The sequence below is a fragment of the Lolium perenne genome, chromosome 7, assembly GCF_019359855.2.
Source record: "Lolium perenne isolate Kyuss_39 chromosome 7, Kyuss_2.0, whole genome shotgun sequence".
In the NCBI taxonomy this organism is placed as follows: domain Eukaryota; kingdom Viridiplantae; phylum Streptophyta; class Magnoliopsida; order Poales; family Poaceae; genus Lolium; species Lolium perenne.
The window spans coordinates 252,772,563-252,786,851 of NC_067250.2; positions in this window are offsets into that span (position 1 = coordinate 252,772,563).

The following is a 14,289-nucleotide window of genomic DNA, read 5'->3' on the forward strand; positions in this document are numbered from 1 at the left end:
GAGCGCAGCACTGCACCTTTTTCCGAAACCCGCGAAAACGAAAAAGATCACCATATAAAATGACACGTACCGGAGCTAAAAATTATTTTCCCAAAAAATCTAGAATAATGAAAAGTAAACGCTTAGTGCAAATCCAGCCGGATTCCAACGGAATTGGTGAGAGACGGTAGTGAATTCTATGGATTTCCGGAGAGGGAGCACGCAAAGTTGGTGAGTGGAACACATTGCGTAGGTGTTCTTCTATTCGTTGTGGTAGGGTTCCCCTCAAACATAGTTTGCGCCCCTGTACGTGCTTCACACAAAAAAATTGTTTCGACACTTGTTGTGGAAGGGTTTTCGCGGCCACGATGGTAAAACCACGCACACAACGTTGATTCTCGTATCAAAGCGCATGCATGTGCGCCATATGGCCTCGTTCTAGCAAACAATGTCCATCCGTGGGCCATAACCTAGCCCGCTTAACCTAAAAAGCCATAGAACATCGTAGGCAGCAGCTCATTTAATGATTTTTTTCAGAATAACTGCCGTATTGCAATTTTGAATTTTTTTCTCACATCTCGGTCACATAAAATAACGCATCGCGATGCTCTCACATTTTTCAGAATTTTTGAACTAGTTGTGCTCAAATGTCTCGTTTCATTCCTGTGGTGCAACAATTCGGAAACACGTGAAACCCAAAAAGATCAGCACATCAAATGACACGTTCCGAAGCTAAAAAAAATGATCTTCCAAAAAATCTAGAGTTAGGAAAATTAGACGCTTAGTTCAAAGACCGGCCCAATTCCAGCGGAATCGGCGGGAGATGATGGAGGATCCTATGGATTCCCAGAGAGCTAGTGCGTGAAGCGGGTGTTTGTAACGTGTTCCATAGGTGTTGTTCTATCGTTGTGCATGGGTTTCCCTCAACCGTAGTTTGCACCCCCTTCGGTATAGCCATGTTCAACGAGATACAGGTATGTTCCTCATGGGTCATTCACAATGTTTTGCATTCAAAAAATGATATGACATTACGACGTAGGTTAAGTTTGATGAAGATCTCCGTCGTGCTGAGGAGGACGACAGAGAACTTGCCAAGTGAAGGCGACCCTGCAAACCCACGACGCGAGGTTTGCTTCTTATGGGCAGCTAAAGAAAATGGATGTCGCCTATAGGGAGGTGAATAAGCTGTTCAAAACTTTTACAAGATGGGCCTAACAAATGTGGAATAAAATTAGCGTTTACTTTATCAAGCCCAAAACCTATATACTATGATTCACCTATGTGCACCAACAACTTGTGCTAAGCAATACAAGCAACTATGTGATATCAAGATATATATAACTTCAAGCACGAAGGCTATCACAAAATAAAATGTATAAGTAAAGAGCTCGGGCATAGAGATAACCGAGGCACGTGGAGACGATGATTTATCCCGAAGTTCACACTCTTGCAAGTGCTAATCTCTGTTGGAGAGTGTGATAGCTTAGTGCTTCCCGGGCGCCACAAGAGGCCTCACCTTGAAGTGTGGTTGCTCGATGCACAATAACGCCATAAAGGCCTCACTCCAAGATCTGGTAGCACATCACACACCGAACGCCACAAAGGCCTCACCTTACTCTCCGGTGACCCTCGCCACAAAGGTGTAGGTCATGGTTCCACTAACAGATTTCCTTCGAGGTGGAAACTGGGTCTTACACAAAGCTTGGGGCTCACATCCACAACTTATTCGGAGGTTCCCAGGAAATCTCCACAAAGGCCTCAAACCGTCTAGGGTTCCAAGAACCCAAGAGTAACAACCTTCTTGCTTTTACCACCACGAATCACCGTGGGGAACACAAACCGATGCACCAAATGCAATGACAAGAACACGAAAAAGATGCTCAAGTCTTTCTCTCTCAAATTTCAACAAAGCTACAAAATCTATCGGAGTAATAAGAGAGGAAAAAAATAGGAGAATATAAAGAACTCCAAGATCTAGATCTAGTATGTTCCCCTCACTTAGAGAGGTCATTGATTGGTGGAAATGTAGATCTAGATCCCCTCTCTCTTTTTCCTCAAATAGGGGCAAGAATTATGGAGGGATTGAAAGATAGAGCAATTTTCTCAAGGTCAACAATGGAAAAGAGAGAGAGTAAGAAACTTAACCAGATTTGGGAGAAGAGGGAGCCTATTTATAGCTCCCAACAAAACATGGCCGTTGGGGCTTCCCATACCGGATTATCCGGCTCCGACATGAAAAATCTGGCCAAAAATCCAATGACTATAGAGGGGCTCGTGCCCGAAAGTCCTTAGGCATTTTACCCAGGCCGGATAATCCACCTCCTACATGGGCTGGATAATCCGCCCCCCCTGAAAACTGATAGAAACAACAAAACGAGAATGACCATAACTTGAGCATCTGGACTCCGATTTTGATGATCTTGGGCTCGTTTCGAAGATAGAAACAATATCTACAAGATCACTCAGGAAACCATTATATTACAACAAGGTTGGATAGAAATAAATGAGGAAAGGTTTAACCTATCTATAAGAGACAAACCGGTAACACCTCCAATAAGGAAAATGTAACAACTTGAGTTAGGAAACTCGGATTTAGGTGAAACAAAATTTGTTGTAAATAAAATGACAAGAGATATCCCGTAAAGAATGAAAATATGAAGAACAAGTCGGGTAGATTTTTCCAAGAATTTAGAGGTGAAACCTCTCAATACAAAGAACCGAGAAAATTCTAATATTGAAATGTAACAAGTATTTCATGCAAACTCCATTTTTGATGAACTAGAACTTGTCATGAGATTAAGTACAAGTTCTAAAACAACACATGGATAAGATCCAAACAAAAACCAAGAAAAATGATGCAAGGATGCAAAGGTTTGAGCTTTCTCTCCGAACGATACGATCGAGTTACTCACTCGAGAGCCCTCTTGATAGTACGGCAACTAACATATAAACTGATATTCCAACTAAGCCACGATATTGGTAAAAAAATGCTATCAGGAGCAAACCTTAACCTTGCGCATTCCACTTGAGCTCAATGATGACGATCTTGACCGCAACAAGATGAAATGCCTTTCTTGATTGTGCTTGCTTGACGAAGACTTGCGGATTACTCCCCCATAATCCACTATGGGAGAGCTTCTTCTTCGGTGCATCTTCACATATCCATGATTACCATATGGACGATCATGTTGATGTATTGAAGATAAACTTGAGGGCTCACTTCATCTTCATCTTCAAGACATACTTGACACTTGATATTCTTTATCAATTTCTTCTTATTGCAACCTTGAAACCAACATATGGTTCAAGCATTGCCTATCACTACTAGAAAATAGCTATTCAGTGGCGCACCACTATTCCCCATCAGTGGCGCACCAACAGTGCGCCACTACTATCACGCCACTGCTAACTTTTAGTAGTGGCGCACTACTGGTGCGCCACAACTACCCTAAGTAACAGTGGCGCACTACGCCGTGCGCCATTGAAATGTCTAGTAGTGCGCCACTATTACTCCAAAGGGATGCGCCACTGTTGTTGAGAAGTAGTGCGCCACTACTGTCTGTTTCCGGTGCGCCACTACTGCCTCCTGGGGTGCGCCACTGTTACCTCGTGCTGGTGCGCTATTGTTGGTTGTCACGGTGCGCCACTGTTGTATCACAGACGTGCGCCATTGCTAGCAGCTTTGGTGCGCCACTGCTACTTTCGAAGGGGATCACCGAGTAGTGCGCCACAGGTTCCAGACTAGTGCGCCACTGCTACATCATGGTCCACCAGTGCGCCACTGCTAGCATATATTTCATTTTTATTTTTTGCATTTCTGGCTGGTATTTGAACAGGTTGTATAGAACAGTATAACAACACAAATACAGGATATATAACACATATAAACAACAGCACAGTATATCAATACATAGTTCTTCACATTAGCCTCTATGATTCACAAGATTTCAAATATTAGACGAGTTACGGAGTTACAAATTCACAAATGAGCTAGTGGTTACACAAGATCGATCATCGTTCTAAACTACCGTCACATAGAAGAGAGCTAGAGTCAGTACTAGCACCATCCCGATGATAGTGGTCTTCATCCGGTTCCTCCTCCGCTCCGTCCTCTCTCCCGCCAGATAGCGTGCGTATCTGTCTTCGGCCTCCGCTCTAGTGGTGTACCCTTTGTAGTTGTTACCGCTAAAACGGTGAACCTGTCTCCGACACTCCTCCCAGTCGTTGTAGACTCCGGGAACCTTGCCCTTGTACACGACATACCACGTCATATCTGCACATATATGAACAAGCCAAAGAAACATTAGTGCACGCTCATAGATGTTTGCAACGAATAAGAGCAAACTCAAAAACGATCCAAGTAGTATGAACTAAATGGAATGCCTCATACATTGTTGGTCGAAACAAATATAAACATCCCGGGATGGCGTCAGTGAGGCCAGGTAGGATGCACAAGAGATTGATATTTGTGCCAACACACCAGGCTCACTGGCGTCACCCCGGAGTGTACAGTTGACCAAACATTCTAATCATCGGCATTTTGAGATACCAAAGCAAATGGAATGACAAGGGCCTCATACATTGTTGGTCCAAACAAATATTAGACGAGTTACGGAGTTACAAATTCACAAATGAGCTAGTGGTTACACAAGATCGATCATCGTTCTAAACTACCGTCACATAGAAGAGAGCTAGAGTCAGTACTAGCACCATCCCGATGATAGTGGTCTTCATCCGGTTCCTCCTCCGCTCCGTCCTCTCTCCCGCCAGATAGCGTGCGTATCTATCTTCGGCCTCCGCTCTAGTGGTGTACCCTTTGTAGTTGTTACCGCTAAAACGGTGAACCTGTCTCCGACACTCCTCCCAGTCGTTGTAGACTCCGGGAACCTTGCCCTTGTACACGACATACCACGTCATATCTGCACATATATGAACAAGCCAAAGAAACATTAGTGCACGCTCATAGATGTTTGCAACGAATAAGAGCAAACTCAAAAACGATCCAAGTAGTATGAACTAAATGGAATGCCTCATACATTGTTGGTCGAAACAAATATAAACATCCCGGGATGGCGTCAGTGAGGCCAGGTAGGATGCACAAGAGATTGATATTTGTGCCAACACACCAGGCTCACTGGCGTCACCCCGGAGTGTACAGTTGACCAAACATTCTAATCATCGGCATTTTGACATACCAAAGAAAATGGAATGACAAGGGCCTCATACATTGTTGGTCCAAACAAATATTAACATTTAGGGAAGGTGTTAGCGAGACCAAGTAGGATGCACAAGAGATTGATACTTGTGTCATCGCACCAGGCTCGCTAACGCCTCCCCCAAGTGTAGTGACCACAAAATTTAATCATCGGCCAATGCAATTAAGAAGTGCCAACTCAAATAAGAGACAAGTAGCTAGTATGAACTAAATGGAATGCCTCATACATTGTTGGACGAAACAAATATGAACATCCCGGGATGGCGTAAGTGAGGCCAGCTAGGATGCACAAGAGATTGATACTTGTGCCATCACACCAGGCTCACTTGCGTCACCCCGGGGTGTACAGTTGACCGAACATTCTAATCATCGGCGCTAAAATGGAAGAAAGGCCAATGCAATTAAGAAGTGCCAACTCAAATAAGAGACAAGTAGCTATTATGAACTAAATGGAATGCCTCATATTTTGTTGGTCGGAACAAATATTAACATTTAGAGAAGGGGTAAGCGAAACCAAGTAGGATGCACAAGAGATTGATATTTGTGTCATCGCACCAGGTTCACTGGCCCGTCCTCCAAGTGTATAGGTGACCAAACATTCTAATCATCGGCATTCTGAAAAACCAAAGCAAATGGAATGACGATGGTCTCATACATTGTTGGTCGAAACAAATATGAACATCCCGGGATGGCGTAAGTGAGGCCAGGTAGGATGCACAAGAGATTGATACTTGTGCCATCACACCAGGCTCACTTGCGTCACCCCGGGGTGTACAGTTGACCGAACATTCTAATCATCGGCGCTAAAATGGAAGAAAGGCCAATGCAATTAAGAAGTGCCAACTCAAATAAGAGACAAGTAGCTATTATGAACTAAATGGAATGCCTCATATTTTGTTGGTCGGAACAAATATGAACATTTAGAGAAGGCGTCAGTGAAACCAAGTAGGATGCACAAGAGATTGATATTTGTGTCATCGCACCAGGTTCACTGGCCCCTCCTCCAAGTGTATAGGTGACCAAACATTCTAATCATCGGCATTCTGAAAAACCAAAGCAAATGGAATGACGATGGCCTCATACATTGTTGGTCGAAACAAATATGAACATCCCGGGATGGCGTAAGTGAGGCCAGGTAGGATGCACAAGAGATTGATACTTGTGCCATCACACCAGGCTCACTTGCGTCACCCCGGGGTGTACAGTTGACCGAACATTCTAATCATCGGCGCTAAAATGGAAGAAAGAGCCAAGTGGTATCAACTAAATTGCATATGCAAACAAAATAAAACAAACATAGCCGAACCAGTAATTAATAGCATCGATTACATATAAGTTCAACAACCATCGAAACTAATTAAACAAACATGCAAGTAAAGTGTTGGATAAAGTTTATTACAACACAAGCTCGTCTTTAGTTCACAACTACATAACTAGGCTCGCACATCAAGACTCGGCTAAACGAACGACGGAGCTTGGATAAAACCGCCGCCTTTCTTCAAGCACATCCATGAGCGGTAGTCATCACCCTGCATTTGGAGCATTGTGTCTATGTCACTGTTTGACGGCTGATAGCCGGCATAGAACTCCCCCGCGCTTCTAATGACATCTTGAAAGATGATTTCACAAAACTCTACTTGGATGCGAAAGAACTCTTGCTTGATGCCGTCGTCCCGGATCCGCGACAAGCCGTTGCCCCATTCTCTGAGATGCTCAGGCAGCGTAAGCTGCTGCTGGTCCCGTATGAACACCTCCATGTGGTGGAGGGCGTAGTAGGCATCCTTCTTACTAGAAGGCGGCTTCTTGACGCAGGGGAAATTTGTTATGTGCTTGAACACGTGCTTCCCGTACCTACGATTTGGCCTCTCCATGATGCCTTTAGCTTTGACGTAGCCATTGAGAGCTTCATCAAGTACAGCCTTGACATTCGTGTAGTCCGTGCTTGACTTACTACCCGCATCAAAGTATGTGGCCATGGAATATTTCGGGGTTATGGAGATGAGTGTGCAGGTATTGTCTATGCGTATAGAACACATAATGTTTAAGAACAGGACGATAGAAATCTAAAACAAACATGTGTTAAGACCGGTGAGGGGATGACTTACTCGGGAAATATAGGCAGGAGGAGGTTGTACTTCTTCTGGTTCGCTAGAAAGAAGCCTTTGAGGTACTCAGTCGCCACTTTCCGGTCACCGGCACGGCACGCATGTAGAAGGGGTCGGCTATCGCGATACCCGGGGTCTTGTCTCTAATGATCCGCATCGCCTTACTGATCGAGTATAGGTGAACGAAGGTGTAGTGCAGCAGATAACTGTTCAACATGGCGAAGATGTCATCATACCGCAAGAAGATCTTCTGGGCGAAGCCGCTATCGACAAAGCCATGGCCCGAGGGCACCTTGGCCACATACACCGGGTATCCATTATCTTTCTCCTTGAGACGCCGCTCCTCCATATGCCAAACACCGTCCACCAGAGATCGCATAGGACCGGGTGCAGCATCGTACAATCTTTTAATTAGCATCGGCTCACCCGACTCATGCACCCTCGACTCCATATCCTTGGGCACTGGTGGCCCGTCCTGAGCACGGATCGGTGCCGGCTAGCTGGCAGACTTGTCGTCCTTCTTCTTTCTTTTCCGTCGCTTCGGCTTCGTATGTATTGGGACTGCATTCTCCTCTTCGCAAGCCTTCTTCAGTGTGTTAGGACTGATAACACTTCTCACCTCGGCTATCGGCCGAGTCTCGGTGAAGTCGGCAGCTGGAGGCGTCTCCTGAGGACAGAATAGGCGCCTCTTGTTGCAATAGGTTTTCCCCTCCACGGCAGCTTGAGAGGGTTGGCCAAGGAGATCGTAGTCCATCGCAAAATTGAAGTTGCTGTCAAGGTTGGCAAACGTACTGTCCTCGTCCGGACCATCGTGAGGATCCTGTGCCATATGCATGTGCTCGTCGGCTGATGGCGGCACCGTTGTGGTGGTCTTGCCATGACTTGGTGCCGGCACGGCTTGGGGTGCCGTCTGTGGGGTGGTGTCACTCGCCCCCAAACGAATCTGGCTCTTTGGCCAAACCATGGACCAATTGAAGCATTGGTGGAGGGTAAGGACCTCATCTTCGTCGGCACCATGGGGTTGAAAGGGAGGTACCACGTCGTCGTAGCCACTAAGCACCCGAACCAGTTGAATCCTATACACGTCGGGTGCCATGGGTACACCGTGTAATTGGCGGTTCCTCGGTTGAACGATTTTGGCCTTGGCAACATCGATCAACTCGCCGTTCACAAAATGCAGGAGAGTGCATGGGACGTCGGCGGCGGCACCCTGCGGAAAACATGTAGGGCGTTAGGGATGGCTAGCTAGTCAAAGGCAAGGATATTGAAGTCATCGGAGACGAGGGTTGGTTACCGTGATGGCGTCCAGCTCGGCTAAGGTCGAGGCACCGCCGGCGGCGGGCGTGCCACTGATGGAGTGGCCGCTTGTTGGCGCGGTGCCGGGCGGCGTATTATCCGCAGCGACGGGTGCATTAGGCTGAAGTAATGGCGCCACGGGAGACACCAAGGTTGGCGCCGCGGGAGCCACCAAGGTTGGCGCCGCCGGAGCCACCAAGGTTTGCGCCGCCGGAGACACCATTTTTGCCACCTGCGGACTCACCGATGGCTCCACGTTGTGTGAGTTGCTGCTCGTGAAACTGGGAACCGGGGGAGGCCCCTTTTTCCTCCCCTATACCACGCATCCAGACCGGCAACCAAGGTAGGGATGATAGAGCTAAGCGTGTTGCCCACTTGGTCCTCCACTTGCTGCCGTTGCGTCCTCTGTTGGGTCTCCACGATATGTTGCACTTGTTGTCGCACTTGCTCCTCGACCAATGTCTCGACCAATGTCGGGATCTGCGCAACTTGTGCCTTGAGATGTGCGACCTCCTTCTCATCGATGGTGGCCTTTTTCTCCTTTTTCCCCGACTTGTAGTAATCCGACCATTTCATAGAGCATCCTTCGCCGACCACACGACCAGCCGACGTCGGCTTACTCAATGGATCCCTCTTCTTGTAGGCATTCAACGCCCTATTTAAAGGGTTGTCCCAAGGGGCACACTGCGAGGAGCTCGTGGACCCCGCGCCGCTACTGATTTCAGCTTCCTCCTTATCCTATGGGAGGAACATGCATGAACCACTTAGTAATTTGGATTCATCAATTCGAATGCAACCATAAAGGAGCTAATTAAGCGGGTGCACTCCTTACCAGAAGAGCCTGAAACTCCTTCACGTCCGGATTGGTGGTGAGCTCCTTTGTTTTTGGGTCAACACGGTACCGGGCCAGGAGGAACTGCCTGGTTTGCTTGTTTTTGTATTGTGAGAAGAGGGGTTGGAGGCCGTTCTTCACACGCTCCTTATCCTGGGCGTCCCATTTCGGTTGCGCCGCCATAAACCCGCCAGGACCAAGTTTGTGGGTGCCTAAGTTCAGACTCCGCATGTCCTTCCCCCACTGACTAGAATCCGACGTTGAGTCGCTCTCGCACTTGATCTTGAAATCATCGTAGTCTATCTCGGTGATAGAAGGATTTGTCTCCTTGATCTTCTCGTAACTCTCGCCCTTCTTAATCATTTTCTTCACTCGGTTCCGCCAACTAGCGAGGGCGGTGCTCATCTTCGTGAGGGCGGCATTGTGCACTTTGTTCCGTCCAAGGCATTTTTCTGAGCAGTCCACCGGGAACTCGTACCGTTCGTGCAGCTTCGTGAAGAGGAGGGAGCGCAAATTCGCTCGGTCGGGATGCCTGAGGTTCTCGGTGTTGATCGAGACCGTGCTCCGGAGGATGCACCCGAGTTGGGACGAGTACCCTTTGACCAGTTCAGGGGGCGCCGTTGGATGCCCACTGGCGTCCACTTCGGTGAATGCCTGCTTCACGGTGCGAATCACATTCGGGCGACGCTCCCTCCGTTGCTTCCTCGGCTCGCCGCCGTCCGTGTGTTCACCGCCGTCCATGTGTTCGCCGGCATCCGTGGTGTCATCCTCGGTGGCACCATCTTCAGTGGAGGCATCCTCGGCGGCATCATCCGCTAGGTAGTCTGGATCGGTGCCATCATCCTCGCCGTTGTCGCGGCGAGGTTGTGACTCCATCATGTCCACTTCATCGGTTATCATCCAGAACGGCTTGCTGCCGCTGCCGCCGGCCTCATCGTTGTCGGCCATGTTAGAACTAAGTAGGAAAAAATGCATAAAGTTAGCACAAATTTCCACGGAAAAATTGGGCATGACCTATGCTAATTTATGTACATATGAGTGCCCCATTTTCACCGAAACGGAAATGAATCAACATTTCGGCGATAATGGGCAACTCAGTCGATCCCTGCACAAGAATATGACAATATATAATGTTGATACCACCACATTCACACCAGCAAGCACTACCATTAGCAAGACACCGGCTAAGCGACGACAAGGTAACGCTGACAAGCTAGCGATGACATTAGCTAGCAAGGTAAACAGCTAGCAGTAGCATCATCATCCATCCATGAAGAAATTATTCATCAACAATACATCATCAACAACAAAATGCACTAAGTGCTTCTCCAGGTGCTGCTCCATGGGCATACATCAAGCAGCAAGCAGCAACAAGCAGCAAGCAGCAACAAGCAGCAGCAGTAGCAAGCAGCAGCAAGCAACAACTACCTTTCTGCAAGTGTGGCGGCAGTCCTCTGCGGCGTCAGCGGTCGAGGGCGGCGCGGCGTGCTTCTCCAGCTGCTGCTCCAAGGTACGCGTGGCGGTCAGGGCGGCGCGGCGTGCAACAACTAGTGCTGTAAATATCAAAATGAACACTGTGAGCAACCAGACTATTTATAAAAACAAAATACCAGTACTGTAAACTATTAAATGAATGGAAAGCAGCTAGCAAGCAAGCAACAGCAGTTAGCAGCTACAGCTAGCAGCTAGCAGCAACAGCAAGCAGCAGCAGCTAGCAAGCAACATCAGTTAGCAGCTAGCAGCAGTAGCAAGCAGCAACAACAAGCACCATCAGCACCAGCAGCAAGCTCACCGTGCGTCACGTGGAGTCGCCGAGAGGTGAGCTGTTGAAAGAACATCTCTCACATTATGTTTTGTGTGTTTGATGTCAATATATGTGAAACACTAATGTTTGTTCAAGTGGTACAGAGATTACATAGATTCATATTTATGTGTGTTGGATTTGGTCGGTCTGTCAAAAGTTAACAGCAAAAAGATGGCCAGGCCGGATAATCCAGGCCGGATATTGTTGAAATATCTGGCCCCCTGTTTTTGGCTCAGTCTTCGAGGGAAAAGCAGCGCAGTATAGGGGCCGGACATTTGCCCGGATATTGTCCCGGTATTGTACCGGGGCCGGAATATCCGGGCCAGATATTTTGGAAATATCCGGCCCCCTCGAATTTGGCTAAGGACTGGAAGAAAAGCTTCTCTGGCATAGGGCCGGACATTTGGCCGGATAAAGTCACTGTTTTGTCCTGAAGGCCGGATTATCCGGGGGGGCGGATTATCCGGCCCTCACTTAGGCCGGAATATCCGGCCCCCCGGAAGCTGCAACGGCTCAATTTTGAGGGGGGGTATAAATACCCCCCTTCTTCTACCTTGGTTGCTTGCTCAATCATTACACAAGAAATCTGCCAAGCCACCTCCATTAGAGCCACCTCAAGAAACTCAAGATTTGCAAGATCTCCTTCCTCCCCCAACCAAAGCTCTTGATCTTTGGAGATTCGAAGGAGAAGACACCGATCTACATCCTCACCGAAGCGTTCTTCATTTCCCCCTCTCTTGTTTGAGGGATCTCATGCTAGTGTTCCTATTTGGTTCCCTAGTTGATTTGCGTTGATGTATTGTTGTTGATTGTTGTGTTGTAACAGTTTTGGGAGCCTCCAATTTGGTTGTGGATGTGTGCCCCAAGAACCTTGTAAAGGCCCAGTTTCCGCCTCGAGGAAATCCCTTAGTGGAAGTGGGCTAGGCCTTCGTGGCGTTGCTCACCGGAGATCTGAGTGAAGCCTTCGTGGCTGTTGGTTTGGCTTTCGTAGCAACCACACTCCTCCAAACGTAGACGTACCTTCTTGCAAAGGAAGGGAACTACGGGAATCATCTCCGTGTCATCGCGTGCTCCACTCTCGGTTACCTCTATCCTATTCTATCTCTATATTACTTAGCTATATCTTGCTTAGTTGTTTGCCTTGTCATATAGGTAAATTCACTTAGTTGCATATCTAGAGAATTTACCTTTTGTGTCAAGCCTAAATTGAAAAAGAACTAAAAATTGGTTAGCACCTATTCACCCCCCCTCTAGGTGCGGCATACGATCCTTTCAATTGGTATCAGAGCCTCGGCTCTTATTTCGGGCTTAACCGCCTAAGAGTATGCCGGACGAGGAGTCCTCGGAAGGGGCCACCAAGACGGTCTCCATGGAAGACTTCAATTCGTTGAAGTCCTCCATGGAAGCCCAAATGGAAAGCATGAAAAAGATGATTGCCGAGCTTTTGGCTCCGGCCATTCCCAAGGCTCCTAGTGTAGAGGTAAAAGACACGGGTGCGTTAGATGAGGGAGAGGCTTCGGACTTACCCTCATCTACCAAACCCGTGGAAGGTGATAACTTAAACACTATCAAATCTCCCATTGCATCTCCTAAGGGAACTAGTGGAGGTGAAAGCTACAATCGAGTAGCTCCACCTTTCCTATCTCCCGATATACCGGTTCCCCATCCCCATTTGAACATTCGGGGCGACCCACCTAAGTTTTCTATTGATAATTTCGATACTTGGCAATTTGAGTTCCGCTCTCATGTTTGTAGTGCCTCCAATGGATTATGGAGAATCATCTTGGAGGGCTTCAAGCCATACAACCCTGACAAGTTGACTAGAAGAGAAGCGGTTGATAGTCAACTCAACAACACCGCCTTGCACATGATTCAAACTAGTGTGGGGACAAAGGAATTGCATCGTGTCCGGAACTACACCACCGCCAAGGAAGCTTGGGATGGTTTGACCGCTAGTTGCATTGGAAGTGAGAGCACAAGGAGGAACAAGTATAATGCTCTTAAGAATAAAGCCGAAGGGTTCATGAGGCTACCGGATGAAGATCATGAAGACATGTATGGAAGACTTCTCACCATTGCCGATGCCTTCCGGCTTATTGGTGCCACCCACATCAATGACTCTTGGATCAAGGAGAAGTACATTGAATGCATGATGCCATTTGTACCCATTGATGTCAAGACTCTTGTGGGGAGGGAATGCTATTCCTCTCTCACCTCTCAACAAGTCGTGCACGAGATGCAAGCTCTCAAGGTGCTTGAGGAAACCTCTCATGATTCTCGCAATCGTGCTCTTGGGATGGCAAAAGGTTCCAACCTTGCCTTGGTGGTCAACTCCGTTGAAGAAGTGATTCCTCAAGAATCTTATAGGGCATCTTGGAGTATGTCCTATCCAGAAGATTTGCAATGCCACTACCATGATCACATGGCCTTCCATGCAAAATCCTTTTGGGTTGATCCCTCCAAGGCCAAGGAAGACAACATCAAGAGGAACAACAAAAGTGGGTTCACTAGCTTTGGTCCAAAGACAAGATCATGCTACAATTGTGATGACAAGCGCCACTTCATTGCCGAATGCCCCTATGAGAATAGAGAGCTTCATAATGGGAGGCTCATTCCCAAGGACAAGAGCAAAGACTCAAAGGGCAAATATTCAAAGCCCCTCAACAAGAAATTCTACAACAAGAACAAAAAGGGCAAGAGGCCCTCAAGGATTGTGCTAGTGGCTAATGAAGAATACTCTTCCGATGAGATTGCAAGTGCTAGTGATGATGATGAAGAGGAAAGCTCAAGTGAAGTGGCCGCCATTGTCACCACCAACATTCCCTCTTCCTCTCTCTTTGATTCACCCAATGAGAACCCTCAACGCAAGAATGCACATTGCTTCATGGCAAGGTCAACCTTGGACACATCAATTGTGCTATCAACTCAAGAAGAGTACACCTCCGGAGATGAAGATGTTGATGATGAAGAAGATGCAACCTCAAATGGATTGGTTGCCCTTGCCTCCCTCGCTACTAACTCTTCATCAACAAGCGAATCTCCCAATGAGGTCATTCAT